Source organism: Sciurus carolinensis, chromosome 6 (assembly GCF_902686445.1).
Source record: "Sciurus carolinensis chromosome 6, mSciCar1.2, whole genome shotgun sequence".
Classification (NCBI taxonomy): Eukaryota; Metazoa; Chordata; class Mammalia; order Rodentia; family Sciuridae; genus Sciurus; species Sciurus carolinensis.
The window spans coordinates 130,013,543-130,039,554 of NC_062218.1; the positions used below are offsets into that span (position 1 = coordinate 130,013,543).

At 37.9% G+C, this 26,012-nt stretch overlaps 1 protein-coding gene and 2 non-coding genes across 11 annotated transcripts in view; 1 reads left to right on the plus strand and 2 right to left on the minus strand.

Annotated features, from left to right (window-relative positions):
- Positions 1-26,012, minus strand: part of Nsd1 (nuclear receptor binding SET domain protein 1) — a 156,292-nt gene that overhangs the window by 124,106 nt on the left and 6,174 nt on the right. The gene's annotated exons all lie outside the window — the stretch shown is intronic.
- Positions 1,571-1,644, minus strand: Trnad-guc (transfer RNA aspartic acid (anticodon GUC)). Its single transcript has one exon. It is a non-coding gene; the product is annotated as a tRNA-Asp (tRNA).
- Trnas-cga (transfer RNA serine (anticodon CGA)) lies at positions 6,161-6,239 on the plus strand. The gene has a single exon. It is a non-coding gene; the product is annotated as a tRNA-Ser (tRNA).

Below are 26,012 nucleotides of genomic sequence, written 5' to 3' on the forward strand. Positions count from 1 at the left end.
CCACCATGCCCCGCAGTTTTGTTTTTTGTTCTTTTTTTTGTTTGTTTTTTTTTGTTCTTTTTTAATATAATTTTTTTTTAGTTGTTGATGGACCTTTATTTATTTATTTATTTATGTGCAGTGCTGAGAACCGAACCCAGTGCCTCACATATACTAGGCAAGCACTCCACCACTGAGCTATAATCCCAGCCCAAAAGTCTCTTTTAAAAAAAAAAAAAAAAAAAAAAAAGCAGCCAGGCATAGTGGCATACACCTGTAACCCCAGTGGCTGGGGGTGCTGAGGCAGGTGAGCTCAAAGCCAGCCTCAGCAAAAGCAAAGAGCTAATAAGCAACTCAGTGAGACTCTGTCTCTAAATAAAATATAAAATAGGGCTGGGGATGTGGCTCAGTGGCCGAGCACCTCTGACTTCATTCCCCGGTACCCCAAAAAAAAGAACAAAAACATTTAGCTGCTATTTATCACTGCTTAAAGAAAAATATTTGAAATTCTAAGCAATCAACCTAAAATAATTTCTTTTTTGGGGGGGTGAGGGGAAGGCTTACTAGAGATTGAACCCATCTTTTTTTTTTTTTTTTTTTTAACTCAAGGCAGGGTCTCACCAAATTGCTTACAGCTGACTTGAACTTTCAATCCTTCTGCCTCAGTCTCCTGAGTAACTGGTATTACAGGCCTGCACCACCATGCCTGACTAAAAATAATTTTTAAAAAGCAATTCAAGTTAACATTTCATTGTCCATCTACTTTACAGCTCTCATAGGTACAGGAACAACTGTCAAACATCTACTTGGCGCACACACCTGTATTCCCAGCTATTGAGATGGCTGAGGCAGAAGGATCACAAGATTGAGGTCAGCCTCAGCAATTTAGGGAGGCCCTAGGTAGTTTCATGAGAACCTGTCTCAAAATAAAAAATAAAAAGGGGGAAAGGAGATGTGACTCAATGGTTAAATGCCCCTGAGTTCAAACAATGGGTCCAAAAAAAAAAAAAAAAAACCACAAAAACATCTATTTCCAACAAAATTTTAAAAGAATTTACAAGGGCTAGAGATGTGTCTCAGTGGGATAGTGTTAACCTGGCATACACGAGGCCCTGGGTTTGATCTCTAGCACCACAAAAATAATAACAACAACAATAATAACACACTCCTTATTTCTACTCTGAAATAATTTAAGTTGTAATGAAAGTTCCCAACACACACCCATTCTAAGATCTCACAATCATCCTAAATTTAGCACAATTCCAGTGCTATCACTTTCATTTAAAAAATTTTCATGGTACTAAGGATTAAAACCAGGGTTTCAAGTCCACTATCACTAAAATATATCCCCAGTCCCTTTTATTTGTGCACGTACATACATGTGTATTTTTGCCGTATTGAGAGTGAACACAGGAGTATTCAACCTAAGAAGGTCTTTTTCTTTTGAGACAAGGTGTTGCTAAGTTACCCAGGTTGGTCTTGAACTTGGAATCCTACTGTTTCAGATACCATCCTACTGTCCAATGAAGCAACTATATACACCACTTAGCTAAGTAATATTGAAGGCCCTCTTTTTTTTTTTTTTTTTTTCCTGCGGTGCTGGGAATCGAACCCAGGGCCTCGTGCTTGACAGGCAAGCACTCTGCCAACTGAGCTATCTCCCCAGCCCCAAGGCCCTCTATAAACTGACCCTCAGGTGCCACCCACCTAATTTCCCACATACTTCTTTTCTGCATGTTAAATCATGATCAGAGTGTAAACAATACATATCCTTTCATATTCCATTTCTCTTGTCTCAGTTTACCCTATACATTCATTATATGACGTCTAAATATTTCCCCATCCTTCCTTCTAGACCAGGGTAAAAAGACCCTTTCTTTCTCAAATAACGTCAATCAAAGCCATCTCATCTTCTGACAGTGACGCACTATTTTTCATGTTAATGGCCTTAAAGATAACATCTCTTGCTCCTACTATTAAAGATCATTTTTTATTTAGGACCCTACTACAACAAATATTAATATGCACAATATAAGGACTAAACATAATTGAGTAAAAGTTAAATGGTATTGGACGAGTAAGAAATGCCCCCTTGATTACTGGTGAGATCCCAGGAACAACAGATCAAAGAGAAAGCCTGGACAAGAAATCAAAGGACATCACCAAAGATTTGGAAAAGGGCAGAAGAAAAGCAAGGAACTGAACCAGTAAAGACTGGGAAGCAGAGAAGCTGCCAGATGAGTAAGAGAAACACACTGAGGACCACATGGTAAGGTTCAGGCTAGGTGACTACGGAGAGAAGCTGGGGGATGGGGGAGAATGGGGAATGAAATGGAGCAAATTAAATTCCATGCATGCATGATTTTCTCAAAATGAACTCAACAATTATGTATAACTATAATGCCAAAAAAAGCAGGGGCAGGGCTCAGCCTGGAGTATGATGGATAAGGCAACATAAGGCTGTGGCATTCCTGCTAATCCAGTCCTCTGGCTTACGCCTTATAAATCCTCGTTCCATAAATAAAATAGGTTTGGTAACAGTGCAGAGGGCAATTCTGAACTGTAACCTCCCAGGAAAGTTAAAAGATGGGAAGAACTATCTCCTCTGGGCTTGAGGCAATAAAAGAAACTGTTGTATGCAGTTGTACCTTTATATTATATTGAAACTGAATGACTTACACATTAATTCAGGGACCTCTTTAAGCTCGAATATTGGGGCATTTCCTAACACGACCACAGGCATTTTGTATACAATATAAAATTAAGTGCCAAAATATTCCTGACCAGTTGGGCACATTGGTATACACCTGCAATCCCAGTTATCAGGGGGCTAAGGCAGGAGGAGTCCAAATTTGAGTCCAGCCTCAGGAACTTAGTGAGACCCTCAGCAACTTAGGGAGACCCTTCTCAAAAAGGGCTGGGTATGTAGCTCAGTGCAATGATAAAGTACACTGGTACTTTATCCAAATACAAAAAAAAAAAAAAATTCTGACATAAATCTCTTTTATTCTGCATAGTCTTTCTTCCTCCCATATTTTTTTTTTCTCAAAGTCTGAGAACCTACTATGCACCCAGTAATTCTCACTTAACATTATATTGTTCAATTACTGCTAGGTAAGGTATGAGGCATATTTTTCCTCTGACTTCTGCTTTATTCTGTGCCTTGTATGAATTATGTGCTAGAAAAAGTAGATCAATGGTTTTCAACCCTAATTGCACATCAGAATCATCTGAGAAGTTTTATTAAAAAAAAAAAAAAAAAAAAAAAAATGTTGGGGCTGGAGTTGTGGCTCAGTGGTAGAGCGCTTGCCTAATGTGTGAGGTACTAAGTTCAATTGTCAGCAACACATATAAATAAAAAAATAAATAAATAAAAATAGAGGTCTATCAACATCTACAAATATTTTTTTAAATGTTAATAGATGCCCAATTTTCTCCCCCTGGGGACCCACCAAATTGGAAATTCAGATTCACTTCATCTGGGAAGGGATAGCTAGTAAATTAGATAATTTTTAAAAAGTTCCCTGAATGCTTCTATAAGAACAGTCAAGCTTGAAAATAAATTCATCAGGTTGATGTTGTAGCTCAGTGGCAGAGCACTTGCCTGGCATGTGCAACACACTGCGTTCAAAAAAAAAAATACATCATACGACCATTGTTATGTGGTAGAAATCACAGTGCTGAGTTTATTTGGGGGAAAGAAGTATATACTTAGGTGAAAAAAGGACAAACAGTCTAACAAGAGGCAGGACCCTCAATCCAGCAAGTGGTAACTTACTACATACGATTTCAATGTTGTTTAATTCACAGGACAAATAAGTAAGCATTTATCAGACACCTAACTTCAAGAAACTGCTAGGAATATTCAGTGACAATTAAAGACAACTGCTATCCCATTGTCACAGATACAGGACTGAAGCTAAGAAATGGGGGAAGTGAGTCAGAGTGGTTCAACTCTGCCTATGCTCTTAACTAGATCACAATACAGAAAGAAAAAAATAAGTCTATTTCAAACTTTAATTTCATTAATATCAATTAATCCTGACACAATACTGTTATTAAACAAGGAATTCTGCCTATAAACTTTCATCAGGCAAACGCTGAAACACTTTTACACTGCAACTTGATAACACCTTTACACTACAACTCAACAAACACAAGTTGTCTCTGGTCCCTTCAATATAAACACATCATAAGCTTCTGTGCCTACCCTACTTCTTTAACTGAGTAAAAAAACAATGAAGTTAAAATGCATCAGTGTATTTTTCTTGTTTGTTTTCTTTTTCTTCAATGGATAATACTAAACTTGAGTCCAGAGTTAGCTTAAGTTTAAAATAAAGAAACAAAACTGGGGGTGTAACTCAGTAGTACAGCACTTGCAAAGCAAGCAGAAGCCCCAGGGTTCGGTTCCCAGTGCCAACCAAAAAAAAAAAAAAAAAACAAAACCCAACTTTTGCTCATATTAACCTAAGTTTTAAATCTGCCTTTTTAAAAAACCAAACTGACTCTCCAACACAAATAAGTGATTTCTTCAAAACAACAGAAAAAAAAAAAATGCTTCTATTCTAATGCCTTTTCCTGAAGCCATGCTCTCTCCTGTCTTAACATCATAACATCATATATCCCCAACCCTCTCATATAACAGAAGAGTACAGGTTGCAAGAATTTTGATGCATGCTGTGATTTTGTACAAAACTAAGTATGAATTAATCCTTACACTAACTCTAATACTAAGAGATGGGAAATTCAGATAAGTTACTTAACTTCTCTGAACTTCAAGTCCATCTTCATTTGAAAAATGGAAATAATATGAGGATTAAAAATAAATGTCTAGGGCTGGGAATACAGTTGAGTGACTGAGCACACACCAAACACGTGCAAGGTCCAGAGTTTGATTCTCAGCGGGATGAAAAGAGAAGGGAAAAGAAGGATGAAAGTAAGGGAGGGGAGGACTGGGGTTGTGGCTAAGTGGTAGAGTGCTTGCCTAGCACATGAGGCACTGGGTTCAATCCTCAGCACCACATTTAAAAATATATAAAGTTTAAAAAAAAAGAAAGAAAGAAAGAAAGAAAGAAGTAAGGGAAGGGAGAGAAAAATGGAAGAAGGAAATGGATCTATAGAGGGATTGGCATAAAATACTAAATGACTGCACAGTTTTAGCCTAGAATAAATAAAATGAAGTGGTGAGTACTTTTGAAATTCACTTATAGCTCCCAATTCAAATAACCAATATTTAACTTTAAGTCAAAGATAAAACTTTGATCATCTAACCAGCTATGCCACTTCAGGTTCTCAGTGACTCACCTCTACCAGGCCTCTGAAGTCCCTCAGGGCTCCTCCAAATCAGTTAATTGCCTCAGCAAGAAGAATGGAGGGTAAGGTCATGAATCACAAGAGTTTGCTTTTCATATTCTGGAGCACTTTTTTTCTTTTAGTGAATCCTTTTATGAAACTGAACTATAATAAAAACCTGCCAAATTATCACTTTCAATCATTCATCCCTCACTAAACAGCATTTACTATACACCAAGTTAGGCTACACTCCGGGGATATAGATATGATTAAGGTAACTTCCCTCTCAGCTGGGGCGGTGATGCAGTATGTTGGGAGGCTAAAGGAGGAGGATCACAGCAGCCTCAGCAACTTACTGAGGCCCTAAACAACTTAGCAAGAACTTATCCAAAAGCAAAAACAAAAAGGGGGCTGGAATGTGGCTCAATGTTTAAGTATCCCTGGGTTTGTTCCCCAGTACCAAATAAATAAATAACCAAGATCATTTCTCCCTCAAAAAACTCAGTCTAGGAGGCTGGGTCAATATAGCTCAATTGGAAGAGTGCTTGTTTTGCACGCACAAGGTCCTGGGTTCAATCCCCAGCACCAAAAACAAAAAAGAAAGAAAGAAACTCAGTCTAGCTCAAAGTTTGAGTATGTTCTCTGATTATAAAATAACTTAGCAGACTTAATTCTAATAGGATGCTCAATTATATAGTCCAACTTCAAGTAGTGATAACAATCTATGTTTTGTGAAGGCTCCAGGACAGTGTTCATTTCCTGTGATAAGAATATGTGATCAACAGGGCATGGTTGCACATGACTGTAATCCCAGAGATTGGGGAAGCTGAGTCAAGGGGTTCACAAGTTCAAGGTCAGCATCCCTAACTTAAAGAAACCCTATCTCAGGGGCTGGGGACATAGCTCAGTTGGTAGAGTGCCTGCCTCGAATGCACAAGGCCCTGGGTTCAATCCCCAGCACCCCGCCACCTGCAAAAAAAAAAAAAAAAAAGAAACCCTATCTCAAAATAAAAAATAATGCCGGATACATTGGAAAACACCTATAATTCCAGTGGCTTGGGAGGCTGAGGCAGGAGGATCACAAGTTCAAAGCCAGCTTCAGCAACTTAGCAAGGCCATAAGCAACTTGGTGAGAACTTGTCTCAGAACAAAAAAGAGCTGAGGATGTGGCTCAATGGTTAAACACCCGTGAGTTCAATCCCTGGTGCCAAAAATAAAAGGGTCACAGATGAAGCTCACTGGTAGAGGGCCCATAGGTTCAGTCCCCAGTACTATAGGTTTAGTCCCCAGTACTACCAAAGGAAAAAAAAAAAAAAAAAAAAGGGTGAGGGGGTTGATCTAGCACAGTTAATTCCCTTTGAGCTTTTCTATAAAATGGATATACCAACCTGATATTATTATTAGGTCCTAGTTAAATATTGTCAGAAGTACTACAAGTACTTAATATGTAATGCTTTAATCAAAACGCTAGTCATATTAAGCCAATATCAGAATAAAGTTTTTTTTCCTTGTTACTATGGATTTATCCCAGGGGCACTTAACTGTTGAGCCACATTCCCAGCCCATTTTATTTTTTATTTTGAGACAGGGTCTCACTAAGTTGCTTAGGGCATCACTAAGTTGTTGGTGCTGGCCTGACACTTGTGTTCCTCCTGCCTCAGCCTTAAAAGTCGCTAGAAGGGGCTGGGAAGATAGCTCAGTCAGTAGAGTGCTTGCCTTGCAAGCACGAGGCCCTGGGTTCGATCCCCAGCACCCCAAAAAAAAAAAAAAAGTCTCTCGAAGAGAATAGAGCTTTCTAAGGAGTTAAAACTAATACCAAAGCAAATTCCTCAAATGGAAGTAATCTGTTTACCCTCGATTAACAATATAACTTATAAGTGAAAACAGAACTTACAGTATCAATCACCCAAAGATATTTTGAAAATCACAATTACTCATATCCTTCATAATAATGTCTCAGGTTAAAAGCATAATCAAGAATTACACTACAGCCAAGCAGGGTGGTGCACACCTGTCAATCCCAGCAACTCCGGAGACCAAAAGACTGCTAGAGCTAATAAAACGCAAATTTGGCAAAGATACAAAATCAACATACAAAAATCAAGTTTCCCATATAACAACAATGAATCTGCTAAGAAATCAGGAAAACAATTCCACTCACAGTAGCCTCAAAAGAAAAAACAAAAGTCTGGGGTTGGTGTTTTGGCTCAGTGGCAGAGTGCTTGCCTAGCTTCATATGCAAGGCATTGGGTTCAACTCTCAGCACCACTTAAAAATAAATAAATAAAATAAAGGTAGTGTATCTATCTACAACTAAAGTATATATATATTTTTTTAAATTTTTAAACAATAAAATAAAATCTAGGAATAAATCTAGCCAAGGAAGTGCAAGAGCTGTGCAATGAAAACTGTACAACACTGAAGAAAGAATTCAAAGACCTCAGAAGAAAGATCTCCCATATTCATGGCTAGACAGAATTAATATTGTTAAAATGGTCATACTACCAAAAGCAATATACATATTCACTACAATCCCCATTAAAATACCAATGAGAGTCTTCACAGAACTAGGGGGGAAAAAAAAAATTCTAGAGTTCATTTGGAAGAATAAAAGATCCAGAATAGCCAAAGCAATTCTAAGCCAAAAAAGCAATGCTGGAGGCATCACAATACCTGACTTCAAATCATACTACAGAGCTATAGTACCAAAATGGCATGGTACTGGCATAAAAACAGACACATAGACCAATAGTACAGAAAACACAGGGACAAACCCAAACATCCAGCCACACACAGTGGGGTGCACCTGTAATCCCAGAAACTCAGGAGGATGAGGCAGGAGGATCTCAAGTTCAAAGCCAGGCTTAGAAACTTGGGTAACTTAGCAAAATGCTGTCTCAAAATAAAAAATAAAAAAGGGTTGGGGATATGGATCAGTGGGTTAAGTGCTACAAGATTCAATCTCCAGTACCAAAAATCAAAAAACATACATTGCAGAAAAGACAGTCTTTTTATTTTTAACAAATAGGGCAGGAGAACCGATTATCCTGGTTATCCATATGTAGAAGAATGAAACTAGACCCATATCTCTCACCCTGAACAAAAATCAACTCAAAATGGATCAAAGACCTAGGAATTAGACAAGAAACAACTTCTGTTTTTTGTTTTTTTTTTTTTTTTGCAGTGCTGGGGATCGAACCCAGGGCCCGGTGCTTGCAAGGCAAGCACTTTACCAACTGAGCTGTCTCGCCAGCCCTACAAGAAACAACTTCTAAAAGAAAATATAGGGTCAAACTTCAGTTTTTAGGCACAGGCAACAACTTTCTCAAAAGTACTCCTAAAGTTAAGGAAACAATGCCAAAAGTTCTTAAATGAGAGGGCATCAAATTAAAAAGCTTCTGCAAAGGAAACAATTAGGAAACTGAGAAGAGAACCTACAGAATGTGAGCAAATCTTTGCTAGCTTTTTCTTACAGAAGATTAATATCAAGACTATATAAAGAACTCAAAAAAATTTACACCAAAAAAAAAAAAATCAAATAACCCAATTAATAAATGGACAAATGAGCTAAACAGACACTTCTCAAAAGAAATACGGATGGTCAACAAATACATGAAAAAATGTTCAACGTTACTAGTAACTTGGGAAATGCAAATCAAAACTGCACTGAGTCAGGCAGGGTAGGGCATGCCTGTAATTCCAGAGACTCAGGAAGCTGAGGCAGGAGTATCTCGAGTTCGAGGCCAGTTTCAGTCAGCAATTTAGTGAGACCCTAAGCAACCTAGGGCTCCAAAATAAAAAAAATTAAAAAAGGCTGGGGATGTGGTTCAGTGGTTAAGCACTCCTGGGTTCAATCGCTGTTACCAAACCTACACTGAGATTTCATCTCACACCAGTCAGAATGGCAGTCATCAAGAATGATACAAATAATAGCCAGACTCAGTGGCGCTTGCCTGTTATGCCACAGCTTGGGAGGCTGAGGCAGGAGGATCTTGAGTTCAAAGACATCCTCAGCAAAAGCAAGGTACTAAGCAAAATTAGGGCTGGGGATATGGCTCAGTGGTCCAATGCCCCTCAGTTTAATCTCCGGTACAAAAAAAATAATAAAAATAACAAATAATAATAAATGCTAGAGAGGATGTGAAGGAACACTTTTATACTACACTATTGATGGGACTGCAAATTAATAGAACCACTATGGAAATCAATATGGCGATCCCTTAAGACACTAGGCACGGAACCATCACATAACCCAGATATACCACTCCTCCACATTTATCCAGAAGAACTGAAGTTATCATACCACAGAATACATGCATACCCATGTTTACAGCAGCACAATTCACAATACCCAAACTATGGAACAAGTCTAGGTGTTCATTAACAGGTGAATGGACAAAGGAAATGTAATATACATACACAAAGGAGTTTTATTCAGTCACAAAAAAAAATGAAATTATGTGATTTGCAGGAAAATAGATGGAACTAGAAACCATTATGCTAATAGGCAAATAAAGTCAAATGCAGGTTATGCAGTTAAGGATGGTATGTCTTCTCTCATGTGGAAACCAGAGAGTAAGAAGGAAAAGAAAGGTGGGGGCATATCTCATGAAAATCAAAGGGAGATTAGTAGAGGAAAGGGACCAAGGTGTGGGAGGTGGGGAGGGAGGGAGGAAGTGCTGGAGAGTGAGTGATACTGGCTGAATTATATTGTTGTACAGTTTACATGTATGAATATGTAACAACAAATCCCATCAGTATGTACTATAATGCACCAATAAAAAAATGTGGGAGGAAAAAGAAAAAGATCCAGGTCCAAGAAGTCACTCCTTCAGTCTACCTTCCCTCTACTTAATTCTCTATATTCCCCACCGTAAGCCCCTTGGTTACTGCTCTTGACACATTACATTGATATTAGTATCAGAATCTAATAAAGAAAATATCTTACTTTTTAGTCTTTTTTTTTTTTTTTTTTTGGTACTGGTGATTTAACTCAGAGGTACTTTATTAGTGAGCTAAATCTCCAGCCCTTTTTTATTTTTTATTTTGAGACAAGGTCTCATATAGTTGCTTAGGGCCTGGCTGATGGTGAAGCTGACCTCAAATTTGCAATCCTCCTGCCTCTGCCTCCCAAATCACTGGGAGGTACATGGTGTTTGGCATGTGCCACCTCACCCAGATGTCTTTTTAAACTCCAGCACCTGAGAGGCTAAGGTAGGAAAATCACAAGTTTGAGACAGGCATGTATGATTCAGCCAGACTCTGTCTTGAATTTTAAAAAGGGCTAGCCGTAGCTCACAGGGTAGCACAACTGTCTAATCTACAAATAAAAAAGGCATCTGGAGGGAGAGACTAATCAAAGCAGAGAGGAAATTTGTGCATTGGTTGGTGTGAAGAATTTCTTCTCACACATCCAGGTAGAAACACATTATCTAATGACAAATCATAAAGAAAAGAAAAGAAATCTGAAACCTCAAGATCCCATGATTCAACCAAAAGTTCAGAGCATTCTAAAAGTTAATAAAACAATGCTATCTCCCTATGACCCTGACAGAGGCTGGACCCTCTGACCTAAAATGCCCTTCCAATTTCTCTTTCCCACCAGCACTGCCATCCTTCCAGACCTTTATACCCCATTAATTCTTATTCAAATTTTGGATCCCAGCCTCCATGTTACTTTCTTTCAGAAACCCCCCTAACCACCAGACTACATTAGGTTTCCCTAGGAAGCATGCTCAAAATTCCCTATACATCTCTTGCTAGTTCTCAATTTAATTGCAATTATAATCATGTGCCACAAAACCATTTCTAAGGTCTGCATATACAAAGGTAGTCCCATAAGAATATGTCACCTCATTAATTAATTCAATTTACTTTTCTAAAATATAAATCTAGCTTTCCTCTCTAGAGGAAAACAAATGAAAAATGACTCAGGTGTCTGTTTATTTCACAGAATTCATTCATTCCTCCTGCAAATATTTATAGCTTACCTACTAGGCCTACTCTGCTAGGTCCCAATGACACAAAATAAAGAATCCCAAAGTTGTAAGCTTAGTGAAGAATACAAGAGATAAAAACAATCATATGCTATACAACAACATTATGTAGGTATGGGAGCAATGAAGAAACTTTTACTCTTTTCTGAAAACCAAGGAAGAGTGTTAAGAGTGAGAAATGCTAACCAAAATGACACTGTAAATAGACTCCAAAAAATCTTCCCTGCCATTACGCAAAAAAGTCTTACTGGACGTTTATTTACTATTTATCTATTTAGGTAATGGATATTGAACCAGGATTACTTTAGCACTTAGCTATATTCCCAGTTCTTTTTTATATTTTCATTTTCAGGCAAGGTGTCACCAAAATGCTGAGGCAGCTTCCAGAGCTACTGGGATTTTACAGATGTGTGCCACTGCCAAAGTTCTTATAATTAAGTGCCAAATTATTGTTTCCCTTCATTAGAACTTAAAATATTATGTCCTTATGAAATGTACTGATACCCACACAACTTCTATGAATAATTACTGTCCTTAAGATACCATTCAAGGGGTTGGGGATATAGCTCAGTTGGTAGAGAGCTTGCCACGCAAGCACAAGGCCCTGGGTTCAATCCCCAGGCACTGCAAAAAAAAAAAAAAAGATACCATTCAAGTGCCCATGGGGGGTGGTGCATACCTCTAATCTCAGCAACTCAGGAGGCTGAGACAGAACTGCAGGTTCAAAGCCAGCCTCAGTAACCTAGGTCCTAAGCAACTTAGCAAGACCCTGTCTCAAAAAAAATTTTTTAAAGGCTGGGATTGGGCCCAGTGGTGCATGCCTGTAATCCCAAAAGCTCAGGAGGCTGAGGCAGAAGGATAGTGACTTCAAAGCCAGCCTCAGCAAAAATGAGATGCTAAGCAACTCAGTGAGACCACATCTCTAAATAAAACTACAAAATAGAGCTGGGGATGTAGCTCAATGGTCAAGTGTCCCTGAGTTCAATCGCCAGTACCCACCCTGCCCTCCTTCCCACCAAAAAAAGGGCTGGGGAGTGGCTCAGTGGTTAAGTGCCTCTGGGTTGAATATCTAATACCAAAAAATAAATTTTTGGTATCTAATCACATGTTTTTCTTCACCACGATTTTTTTTTTTTTTTTTTTTTTTTTTAAATAATGTGAACTGGACCTAAGGGCACTCCACATCTGAGTTGCATCAGCCCCAATATTTTTTATTTTGAGATAGGATCTCATTACTAAATTACCCAGGTTGGCCTCTAACTTGTTTTTGTTTTGCGTTCCTAGGGTTGAACCCAGGGTTTTGCACATGCTAGGCAAGAACACCACCATGACTGAGCTATATCATCTATTCCCACTCTCTTTTTCTTTCTTCCTTTTTTTTTTTTTCTTGATAGTACTGGGAACTGAACCCAGAGGTACTCTGAACTACATCCCCAGTTCTTTTTATTTTGAGACAGTTTTGCTAAGCTGCCCAGATGACCTCAAACTTGTAATACTCCTGCTGCCTCAGCCTTGCACGTCAGTGAGATTACAGACATATAACATCGCATCCAGTTTATATAGTCTTTTTAAATTTTATCTGATAAAAGCAGCAAGGTCTAAAGACAATTACAAAAATTAAACTCCAAAAACATTTTGACAAAGGTTGCCACATCAAGTGTCTAGAGTGGGAATTTAACTTAATGATAGAACACTTCCCTAGCATTCACAAGGCCCTAGGTTCAATCCCCAGTACCCCGCACCCCTGCAAAAAAGTCTAGACTAACATCATACAGCAGTGAATCTTAAGGACCACTCCCTTCCTGAAAAAAGTGACTGAACAGTCAAAACTATAGTAAGTAATTATAGGAACGGGGTAAACTGCCAAAAAGTTTATAGCAACAAAGCAAATGCTCTAGAAGAAGATGCACTTCTCAAAGAATGAAAAAGGAAATTACCACATTACCCATCAGTTCCATTCCTAGATACAAACCCAAAAGATCGGGACTCAAACAGATCTTTATACACCTGTGTTAATAATATCATTATTCACATTATGAAACAAAAACAAAAATGTCCATCACAAATGAACAGTAAGAAAATGTAATATTATCCATTTTTTACTGGCCCATCAGGCTAGGCTTGTGGCCTAGTGATTGTACACTTGCCCAGCATGTGTGAGGCACTGGGTTCAATCCTTGGCATTAAAAAAAAAAAAAAAAGAATAAAATAAAAGTAATTATATCCATCTACAATTTAAGAAAAACTTTAAAAATAAAAAATAAAAAGATTTGGCCATAAAAAAGGAATAAAGTTCTGATACATGCTACAACATAGAAAAACTTTGAGACCTTATGCCAAGTGAAATACTCCAGAAATAGCTAAGCATAGTACTGCACACCTGTAATCCCAGCAACTAAGGAAGCTGAGGCAGAAGATCTAAAGTTCAAGGCCTGCCTCAGTAATTTAGTGAGGCCCTAAGCAATTTAGCAAGCCTTTGCCTCGAAATAAAAATAAAACGGGCTGGGGATGTGATTCAACCCTGTATTCAATCCTGATAACCAAAAAAAAAAAAAAAATTATAAAGAAAAAAATAGCCCAGTGGCAACATAGCCCTGAGTTCTGAGTTTAATCTCATTTTTTACATATATATATATATATATATATACACAGACATATATTTATCATAAAAAAGGAAAGAATCTTTAATATATAGGACCATATGGATGAACCTTAAAAACATTATGCTAATTAAAAGCCAGAAAAAAATAACATTCTATCATTCTACAAAATATCATATAAAATATAAGATATCATTTTATCAAATATCCAAAACAGAAAAACACATATAAAGAGCTGAATGATGATCACCAGGAGAGGATATGGGGAACAACTACTTTGGGAGTATGTAATATTCACGTAAGGCAATAAAATGTTTTGGAACTAGTTATAGGATATATAAATACCACTAACAATACTTTAAAATGGTTAATTTATTATTACATGAACTTCACCTTCATTTTTCCCTTTTTCTTTTTTTTTCGTTTTGGTACTAGAGATTGAACCCAAAAGCACTCTACCATTGTGCTAAATTCCCAGCCCGTTCTGTTTTATTTTGTGGAAGGGTCTTGCTAAATTATTGAGGTTGGTTTAAGACTTCCAATCCTCTTGCCTCCATCTCCCAAGTCACTAGGATTTGAGGTGTGTGCCAGCATACCTGGTTTACCTCATTTTTTAATAGAAGAGACTATTAGGATAATACAAGAGGACAGGTTAAACTTTATAAGAAATGACTTGGTTTTAATTAGTTATTTATCTTAAAAACTAACATTAAATATAGATTCAAAGTAGGCATACACTCAAGAGAAAAACATGCATCCACAAAAAAACTTGGACATGATCTTCCTAACAGCATTATTCATAATAATGTGGAAACAAAAAGCCCATCAACTAATGAATGGATAAAAAAAATATGGCATATCTCACCACTAAGTATATTACTCAGCCAAAAAAAGTAATAAAATTTACCACCTGGTGCCGTGCACAAGCCTGTAATTCCAGCGCCTCAGGGGGCTGAGGCAGAAGAATCCTGAGTTTAAAGCCAAACTCAGTAATTTAGCAAGGCCCTAAGCAACTCAGTGAGACCCTATCTCGAAATAAAATATAAAAAAGGGTTGGGGATGTGGCTCAATGGTCAAGCACCATTGGGTTCAATCCCTAGTACCAAAAACAAAAAAACAAAAAAACAAAAAAAAAGTAATGAAACAATGATAATGGTCTCTAACATGGATGAACTCTAAAAATGTGGTAGATGAAAGAAGTCAGATTACAAAAGACCATCTATTTTATGATTCCACCTATATGAAATATCTACAATAGGATTATTCACAGACAGTTGTCAGGTTGGGGAGCCAGGCATGGATGCCTATAATTCTCAACAACTCCAGAGACTGAACAGGAGTATTTCAAATGAGGCCAGCCTCAGCACTGCACTGAGAACCTGACTCAAAATGAAAAAATAAAAAGGGTTGGGATTGTAGCTCAGGGACAATGTACCCCTGGGTTCAATTCCCAGTACAAAAAAAAAGTTTAGGAAGTGACTAATTAATATATGCCAGCTTCTTTCCTCCAATGAAAGTTTCTGGAATTAGACAATGTTAATGGTGGCACAACACTGTATATGTAAGAAATGTTACCAGATTGTACAATTTAAAAGCTAGAATTCCTAGCAGTTCAGGAGGCTGAGAAAGTAGGATACAAGTTCAAAGCCAGCCTCAGCAACTTAGTTAGGCCTTGAAAAATAAATAAATAAATAAAATATTTATTTTATTTATAATAAATAAAATATTTAAATAAAATCTCTAAATAAAATATTTTAAAAGGCTGGAGATATATAGCTCAGTGGTTAAGTGCCCCAGGGTTTAATCACCAGTACCAAAAAAATAAAAAATAAAACTGGGGATACAGCTCAGTTGGCCCTGGGTGCAATTCCCAGCACCACACAAAAAAACAATTAAAAATAAATTCAAAAATTTTTTTTTTTTTTAAAAATCAAGAATTGTCATTTTGGGGGAGGAGGGAGTGGATATCAGGGATTTAACTCAGGGGCACTCGACCACTGAGCCACATCCCCAGCCCTATTTTGTATTTTATTTAGAGCCAGAGTCTCACTGAGCTGCTTAACACCTTGCCATTGCTGAAGCTGGATTTGAACTTGAGATCTTCCTGCCTCATCCTCCTGAGCCTCTGGGATTACAGGCACACACCACCACACCTGGCTTAGAATTGTCAATTTTAAATTACTCTAAATTTAAAATTTACTTTTAAAATTTAAATTTTAACTTTCTACTACAATTTCTAAAACAATGTCTAGTCCCAAAAATAACTACTTTTTACTAAAGAGAACATTAATTTCTAGTATAAGCAAATAAAAAAACATTTAATTCACAGATGTACTTATGCTGTGGTTGTAAATAACTCAGTTAGAAGTCACACAAATAAATCCTCATAATAGTAGGCTTTGTCCAGATGCAATGGCACCTATAATCCCAACTACTCAAGAGTCTGAGGCAGGAGGATCTCAAGTTTGAGCTTAACCTGGGCAACTTAGGCCCTGTCTCAAAATTAAAATAGAAAAGAGCTAGAGGTATACATCAGTGGTACAGTACACTTGGATTAAGTCTCAAAAAAAAAAATATTTAAATTTTAAAAAATTAAGAAACTGAGGTTAGGTTAGGGATGTATATCAGAAGTAGAGCACTTGCCTAGCATGCAGGAGGCCCTTGGCTCATTTCACAACTCTGGGGGAGGGAGGGATGGTGACAGAGAGATAAGTGTAGTAGCACAGGCCTTTAATCCCAGTTATAAGGGAGTTTAATGGAAAACAATGAAAGTTCAAGGACAAACTGGCAAAAATAAGGCGATTCAGTCTCGAAGAAAAAAAAGTGCTGGGAATGTAGCTCAATTGTAGTAGTTTGCTTAGAATGTAGAAGACCCTGGATTCAATCTCCAGGATGGATGAAAGGAAAGAAGGAAGGAAGGAAGGAAGGGAGGGAGGGAGGGACAAACCAAAGAAATAAACTGAGGTTGAAGTATGGGATGTAGCTCAGCGGTAGTGTCCTTTTATTTTTTAATTTTATTTATCCTTGTTACTGTCTACATTTTATTTATTTTTATGTAGTACTGAGGATCGAACCCAGTGCATGTGAGAGGTAAGCACTCTACCACTGAGCTACAATCACAGCCAAGCTACAGCTCTTGACTAGCATGTGCAAGGCCATGGGATCAATCCTCAGCACTACAAAAGAAATAAAAACTCTAAGCTTGCATCCATGGTTTAAAAAAAAAATGTCAAAATCTAACATTACTTCATATAAAAATACTCAACATATTAGGAAGAGACACCCTCATTCTGAAAAAAACGTATGAAATACTCACATATAAGTTCATATTTAATGATAAAAAATGCTTTTCCCCCTAATAATAATACAAGCATATGTACTCTCATCAAGTCTACTCAACATCATCCTGAAATTTTGAACAGGTCAATTAGACAAGACAAAATAAAACGTATAAGGGGGTTCAATTCCCAACATATTAAAAAAAATATATAAATATATATATATATATTTATTTATTTATTTATTTATCTGAAGGCATGAGAACTAGGAAAAAGTAAAACCAGTTCTAGTTCCAGATGACACGATCTTTACATTAAAAAAAATCCTATATAAGCTGGTGCACACCTGTAATCCCACTGACTCAGGAGGCCAAGGCAGGAGAATCACACGTTTGAAGCAAACCTCACCAATTAAGTGAGGCCCACAGTGATTCAGTGAGACCCTGCCTCAAAAATAAAAAATAAAAAGGGCTGGGATGTGGCTCAATGGTAAAGTGTTCCCAAGTTTAAAAGTTCCTGGTACCAAAAAAAAAAAAAAAAAAAAAAAATCCAACATAAGCATGCACACAAAAAAATTAAGATAAATCTGTTGCCATGTGCAGTGGCATATGACTACAATCCCAGAGACTCAGGAGATTGTGGCAGGAGAATCCAAGTTCAAGGCCAGCCTCAGTAACTTAGTGGGATTATCTCAAAATAAAAAATATTTAAAAGGGCAAGGATATAGGGAGTACCCTGGTTTCAATACATGGTTTCAAATAGATCAAGTACACTGAAAACTTGATACATTCACATATTACAATACTATCTACTACACAGGTATAAAAAAAAGAATGAGAAAGCTATGTTCTAAAATGTAAATATTTCAGGGCCAGGGTTATAGCTCAGTGGTAGAGCACTTGGCCAGCATGTGAGAGACCCTGGGTTCAATCCTCAGCATCAAAAATTAAATAGATAAAACAAAATAGGATTTCAGCATATATTATAAAGTGAAAAATGAAGATAAAATGTAATCTTCAGGCTGGGGTTGTAGCTCAGTGGTTAGAGTGTTTGCCTAGCACACATGAGGCACTGGGTTCCATTCTCAGTACCACATAAAAATAATAAATAAAATAAAGGTATTGTGTCTATCTACAACTAAAAATATTTTTAAAAACTCCACTTTAAAAAAAATATGTAATCTGCTACATTTCCCATTAAAAAGTGTGTTGGAAGTGGGGCATAAGAAATGGAAGTTTTGGCTGGATATAATGGCACATACCTGTAATCCCAGTGACTCAGGAGGCTGAGGCAAGAGGATCCCAAACCTCAGCAATTTAGCAAAACCCTAAATAAGCAACTCAGTGACACCATATCTCAAAATACAAAAGAAAAAGGGCTAGGGATGTGGCTTAGTGGTTAAGAACCTCTAGCTCCAATTCCCAGTAACAAAAAAAGAAATGGAGGTGCTATCTGACCAGGCAGGGCAGAGAGGTCACTTCACTGGTAAACTATACTTACCAAGCTATAAACCAGCACACCAGAATCTCACATTCCTAACTGCAACTTAGTACCTTTTGAACAATCTTTTTCCTTTATTAAAAATAAATTAGTTGTGAGATGGGTGTAGTAACCAGTTTCCTAGATTGCCCCAAAAGATTCTGGCATCATGGTATGCGCACAACGGATATTCTCCTTCTCTGCCTGAGCAACAGAAAGCATTATAAAAAGATACTAGGGCTGGGACATGGCTCTGTGGTAGAGTGTCTGTCTGGCATGCACAAAGCCCTGGGTTCCAACCCAACACCACAAAAAAAATTTTTTTAAATAAAATAAATAAATACTGGGTCTTGCCAGGCATAGCGGCACACAACTGTAATTCCATTGAGTCAAGAAGTTGAGGCAGAAAGATCCCAAGTTCAAGGCCAGCCTCAGGGACTTGTGGGAATCTGTACAAAATAAAATATAAAAAGCAGGGAGGGCTGGGGTTGTAGCTCAGTGGTAGAGCGCTTGCCTTGTACACGTGAGGCATTAGGTTCGATCCTCAGCACCACATAAAAATAAAGGTACTGTGTCCATCTATAAATAAAAATATTAAAAAAAAAAAGATCTAGGGATATAGCTCAGTGATAAAGCTCCCCTGGGTTCAATCCCCATTACCAAAAAAAAAAAAAAAAGAAAGACCAGCAGGCCTTTGGTTTATAGAACTATATGTTGTCAATTTGCAATTTAAAAAAAAAAGATGTCTAAGGGTTGGGGATATAGCTCGGTTGACAGAGTGTTTGCCTCGCAAGTACAAGGCCCTGGGTTCAAATCCCCAGCACCACAAAAAAAAAAAAAAAAAAAAAAAGATGTCTAGGGAGGAAGTTCAGTGGTAGAGTATGCTGGCCAAGTATGTGCCAGGCCTTCAGTTAAACACAAGAAAAAAAAAGAAATGCTTTTGGATGTAAAATTTCAAAGACGGGCTGGGGAGATAGCTCAGTCGGTAGAGTGCTTGCCTTGCAAGCACAAGGCCCTGGGTTCGATCCCCAGCACCACAAAAAAAAAAAAAAAAAAAAAAAAAAAAAATTTCAAAGACAATCAGTGTGACATTAACATGTTATTTTCACTGGGTACAGATATAACATGCATATCACCCACTTTCACCAGGGAGCCCTAAAAGCTCCAATTACAGCATCAAGAGAAATTAGAGATGACAAGGGGAATACGTCCTCATAATTTACAAAGAAAGACTACCTTTAGACGCTTCGTGGTATATGAGGGGATATCACATAACCAGTAATTATTTTTAATTTAATCTAATGTGTAAGTATAATTGTTCACCCTTCAAATTAGATTTTATCCTTCTAGCAGTCTTTAAGAAGTCACTGGGGATGTAAAAAGAACTTTAGAGGCCTTAATAAAGTATTTTCACCTAATAACAGCAAAAAACACTAAAATCAATTTGTTGAGGGCAAGTTAGTATGTATTATTTCACCGGTTCTCTAACAAATTTTCTAAAAATGGAAATATTACTTTAAGATTATGGTTTACATACAGCCATTATAAAGAAAGTAGAGGGGGCTGGGATTGTGACTCAGTGGTTGAGCACCTGTGTAGCATGTATGAGGCACTGGGTTCGATTCTCAGCACCACATGTAAATAAATAAATAAAGGTTCATCAACAACTAAAAATAAAATAATTTAAAAAAAAAAAGAATGTAGAGGGTTGGGGCTACAGCTCAGTGGTAGACTGTTTGCCTCTCACATGCGAGGCACTGGGCTCAATACTCAACACCACTTAAAAACAAAATAAAAAGATATTGTGTACAACTAAAAAATATTTTTTAAAAAAATGTATAGGGGCTGGGGAGATAGCTCAGTCGGTAGAGTGCTTGCCTTATAAGCACAAGGCCCTGGGTTCGATCCCCAGCACCCAAAAAAAAAAAAAAAAAAAAAGTATAGCCAACTGTAGTGGTGCATGCTTATAATCCCAGTGGCTTGAAAGGCTGAGGCAGTAAGATCACAAGTTCAAAGGCAGCCTCAGCAACTTAGCAAGGCCCTAATAACTTATCAAGAACCTATTTCCAAATAAAAAGGGCTGAAGATGAGGCTCCATGATACACCCCTGGGTTCAATTCCCAGTATCTAAATAAATAAATAGGGCTGGGGGATGTAGCTCAGTGGTAAAGCATCCCTGGGTTAAATCCTCAGTTTTTTTGTTTTTGTTTTTGTTTTTAAATATTATGTTCATTCAAAAACTTGTGGGGCTGGGGAGATAGCTCAGTCAGTAGAGTGCTTGCCTTGTAAAGCACAAGACCCTGGGTTCGATCCCCAGCACCCAAAAAAAAAAAAAAACTTGTACACAAATATTCACAGCATTTCTTTTTTCTGGTACTGCGGATCACACATACCACTCCATCACTAAACTACTTTCCCAGCCTTTTTAATTTTTTTCCTTTTGAGACAGGGTCTCACTAAATTGCCAAGATTGATCTCAAACTTTCAATCCTCCTGAGTCACTGGGATTACAGGAATGCACCACTGTCTGGTTTACATAACTTCTCTTAAATTCCACATTAAAAACCTTTGTGTATGTGGTATACTAGAAACTGAATCCAGTACCTCCTGCATGTAAAGCAAGTAGTCTACCGTTGAGGTTCTCCTCCAGTCCAGAACATTTCTTTTTTTTTTTGATACTGGGGATTGAACTCAGGGCCTTGTGCTTGCAAGGCAAGCACTCTACCAGCTGAGCTATCTCCCCAGCCCCAGAACATTTCTAATAAGAGTATCAAGAGTAAAATTGTGCCAGGTGCAGGGGCACATGTCTGTAATCCCTGCAACTCAGGAGGCAGGAGGATCACCAGTTCAGAGCCAGTCTCAGCAATTTAGCAAGACCCTGAGCAACTTAGCAAGGCTCTGTCTCTAAATAAAACATGAAAAGTGCTGGGTATGTGGCTCAGTGGTTAAGCATCCCTGGTTCAATCCCCAGTACTTAAAAAAAAAAAAAAAAAAAAAGAGTAAATATGGGCCAGGTATAGTGGCACATGCCTGTAATCCCAGAAACTTGAGAGGCTGAGGCTGGAGGATAGCAAGTTCGAGGCCAGCCTCAGCAACTTACTGAGGCCCTAAGCAACTTAAAGAGACCCTGTCTCAAAACAAAAAGGACTGGGAATGTATTTCAGAGGTAATGAATCCCTGGACTCAATCCACACTACCCAAATAGAAAGATGGGGGCACTAAATTTGGGCTTTGTTAAGAAAATGAAGAGAGGAGTGAAACACTAGACAGTACGGCTTTTATTTTTTTTTCCCTCCCTCAGTGCTGGGGATGGAACCAAGACCCTGCCACATGGTAGGAAGTACTCTACCACAGAGCTACACCACCAGTGCAGAAGGCACAGCTTTAAACAGAGACCCAATATTTATAATTTTGTAGATAAGAAATAATTTTATGTAATGTAGATTGCAGAGTATGACTAAATGACAATCAGCAATAAAAATCTGATACAATGGGAAGGAAGAAAGAGAAAGATTGAGGGGATTTATAAAATTTAGCAAAAAAGCATAGAACTTTAATTTTGTAGTATGCCACCTTTATCTCCTAATATCCCCATTTCTACCAGAATCCTATCAAAGCATTTCTTTTCATTTGCATATTCTACTCTCTTACTGGCCTGTGTCTGCTCAAATGATAAAGAAAGGGCTGGGATTGTGACTCAGTGGTAGAGCACTTGCCTTGCATGTGTAAGACACTGGATTTGATTCTCAGCACCTCATATAAATAAATGAATAAAATAAAGACATCTAAAACAAAAATTTGAAAAAAAAAAAAAAAAAGATAAATAACTACTCTGTGGAGTTCTCCCTGATTATTCCAGGCATGCCTTCATCCACACTCACAAAGTATTATATATATAACACCTACCAAATCACGTAGCATCGTGTAGGGACATTTTTTTTTTCTTTTTTTGACATTTTTTACATTTATCTTCACTACGGAGAAATTCCTTAAAAACATACTCTGAGTTTTTTGTTTTGTTTTGTTATTTAATACTAGTTTCCGGCAGAGGAGGCACTCAAATGTGTTTTATTTCTTTATTTATTTATGTTACTAGGGATTAAATTCAGAGGTGCTTTACCAATGAGTTATATCCACAGCCCTTTTAAATTTTTATTTTAAGACAAGGTCCTGAAGCTGGCCTTGAACTTGCAAACCTCCTGCCTTAGCCTCTCAAATTACTGGGATTACAGGCATGCAATCATGATGCCCACACCCAGCTCAAATGTGTTTTAATCATATATGTGAATAAGTGACTCTAAGGTTTCCAGTTTGAAAACGAACAGGGGAATTATATAATTATCAACACAGAGGAAATACAGGTTTGGCAATAAGAGATGGGTTCAAATTATTAATATTACATTTTAAGTGACTATGACATAAGATGGAAGAGAGGCTTAGTAGGCAATAAAATTTCTTGGTCTGAACCTCCAAAGACAGGTAGGAAAACAGTTTCACAGGTAAGAGTAGCATCAGCTGAGTGTGGCAGCTCAAGCCTATAATCCCAATGGCTCCGGAAGTTGAAGCAGGAGGATCAAGAGTTCAAAACCAGCTCCAGAAACTTAGCAAGACCCTTGCCCCTAATATAAAAAGGGTTGGGGATGTGGCTCAGAGATTAAGCACCCCTGGGTTCAATCCCTGGTACCAAAAAAAAAAAAAAAAAAAAAAAAAAGAGTAGAAGCAAAATAAATCAATGCGAGTAGGTAAGATTGCAAAGAAAGAGGAAGAAAAAGAGAAGCAGTCAAAAGAAAACTGTTTAAGAGAATGGTAGTCAAATGCTGCAGATCTAGTAGAGTAAATACAGCAAGGGTATGTTATTTGTGATTTATTAAAAAACAGTTTCAGCAGAGTAGAGGACACAAAAGCAAAACTAGAGCATTAAGGAGAGGTACAATATATGCCTGTTTTGAGAACATCACTTATAAATGGGAACAATAACTTGAAGAGTTTTAAGATAGGGTAAGATTCATTTAGATAAGATGTGACACCATGGTTTTCCAAAGAAACAGTGATATAATGGAGAGAGTGAGAACTTATATCCCAGAGGAACAGAGTCATTATAAAACAAAGTCTCTTAAACAGAAGTATGGAGAAAAGATCAATTTTCTTCTCAGAAAAGAAAGATGGGCTTGGCTGGTTGCGCATACCTGTAATCCCAGAGACTTAAGAGGCTGAGGCAGGAGGACTGAAAGTTCAAAGCCAGCCTCAGGAATTTAGCAAGGCCCTCCCTAAACAACTCATGGAGACCCTCTCTCTAAATAAAATACAAAAAAAGGGCTGGCTCAGTGGCTAAGCACCCCTGGGTTCAATCAGAGGTACCAAAATAAATTAAAAACTTGCAATCCTCCTACCTCAGCCTCCTGCATTACTGGGATTATAAGGGTGCACCATTCTGCCTATCTTATGATACACAAGATATGAAGACTCAATGAAAAAATATAGACCAAAAAAGTACTGAATAAACAATAAGTTACTATGGGTTCAAAGTTACAGCTCTTGGGCTGGGGATATAGCTCAGTTGGTAGAGTGCTTGCCTTGCAAGCACAAGGCCCTGGGTTCGATCCCCAGCACCACAAAAAAAAAAAAAGTTGCAGCTCTGGGGTCAAATTTTCCTTCCAGATATTATCTACACCTACTATGCACAAAATACAAAGCCTTTGTACACTGGGAGGAATTAGAAGGTTAAATATAAGCATAAGGTCAGGATTATAAACTGTACAGGCCGGGCACAGTGGCACATGCCTGTAATCCCAGCAGCTCAGGAGGCTAAGGCAGGAGGATCTTGAGCTCAAAGCCAGCTTCAGTAACAGCGAGGCACTAAGCAACCCAGTGAGACCCTGTCTCTAAATAATATACAAAATAGGGATGGGGATGTGGCTCAGTGGTCAAGTGCCCCTGAGTTCAATCCCCAGTACACCAAAACAAAATAAACTGTAATGACAATCATTTTGTATCACTGCACACAGAAAACAATTGAAGAGGGTCAAGAGGTATATAGTTCAGAGGTAGAGAGTTTGCCTGGCATGCACGAGACCTTGGGTCCAATCCCTAACACCACAAAACAAAACAAAACTTGAAGAACACCAGAGGGTAAAGTGAAGAGGCTACTCATTCATGACAGGATGCAAACTGTGCTTACAGTTAGATTTTCTTGATTTATGTATCTTTTGCTAATTCCAAAATTAGCAAATTAGTCTACAACCCCAATAACTACTCCTTCCCACTCTCTAGAGCACAAATCTTATCCTAATATTACAGACAGAATAAAAGACAATATTGCTCAGGATTTTCAAAATTTCTATCCCTAAGCATAGGCTCCATACCTGTGGCATCAATGAATTTAAACCACGAACAGTGCAAATGTCAGTAGTGTATGGTGACAGCTGGGCATAATCCCAGCCACTCAGGAAGCTGAGGCAGGAGGATTGCAACGAAGTCGGTTTCAGTAACTTAGCAAGGCCCTAAGAAACTTAGTGAGACCCTGTCTCAAAACAAGACAAAAAAAGGGCTGGGGATATGGCTTAGTGGGTAAGCTCCCCTGGGTTCAATCCCTGGAACTAATTTAAAAAAACTCACATGGCTACACAGAATTTTTTTTTTTTTTTTTGCGGTGCTGGGGATCGAACTCAGGGCCTTGTGCTTGAGAGGCAAGCACTCTACCAGAATTATTTTTTACTACACCTTTCCCAAGCTATATTATTTAGTCAAATACACCCTCACTTTGTAAATCCTCAGTTTAAAATCAAAGTCAAATCGGGCACAGTGGCACATGCCAATAATCCCAGCACCTCCAGAGGCTTAGACAGGAGGATAGAAAGGTTCAAGACCAGCCTCAGCAACTTAGCAAGGCCCTAAGCAACTTATGGAGACCCTGTATCAAAATAAAACATAAAAAGGTCTAGGGCTAGGGATGAGCCAGGCAAGGTGGTGCACATCTATAATCCTAAGCAGCTCAGGAGGCTGAGGCAGAAGGATCACAACAAATCAGCTTCAGTAACTTAGCGAGGCCCTAAGAAACTCAGTAAGACCCTGTCACAAAACAAAAATAAAAAGGGCTGGGGATGTGGCTCAGTGGTTAAACACCCCTGGGTTCAATCCTCAGTACCAAAAAAAATCTACAAAATGGGCTAGGAATGTGGTGAATTGACCTTGGGTTAAATCCCCAGTATCATAAATAAATAAATAAATAAATAAATAAATAATAAAAATGAAGCAACAGATTTCAACCAAAGACCTAAATGAATAAATCAGAAACTTGCTTCGAATCTACATCTTTGAACAATTTAGATTTTCTCCCTGAAAAAAAAAAATTTCTACATTTAAACAAATCTGCCAACTACCATGGTTTA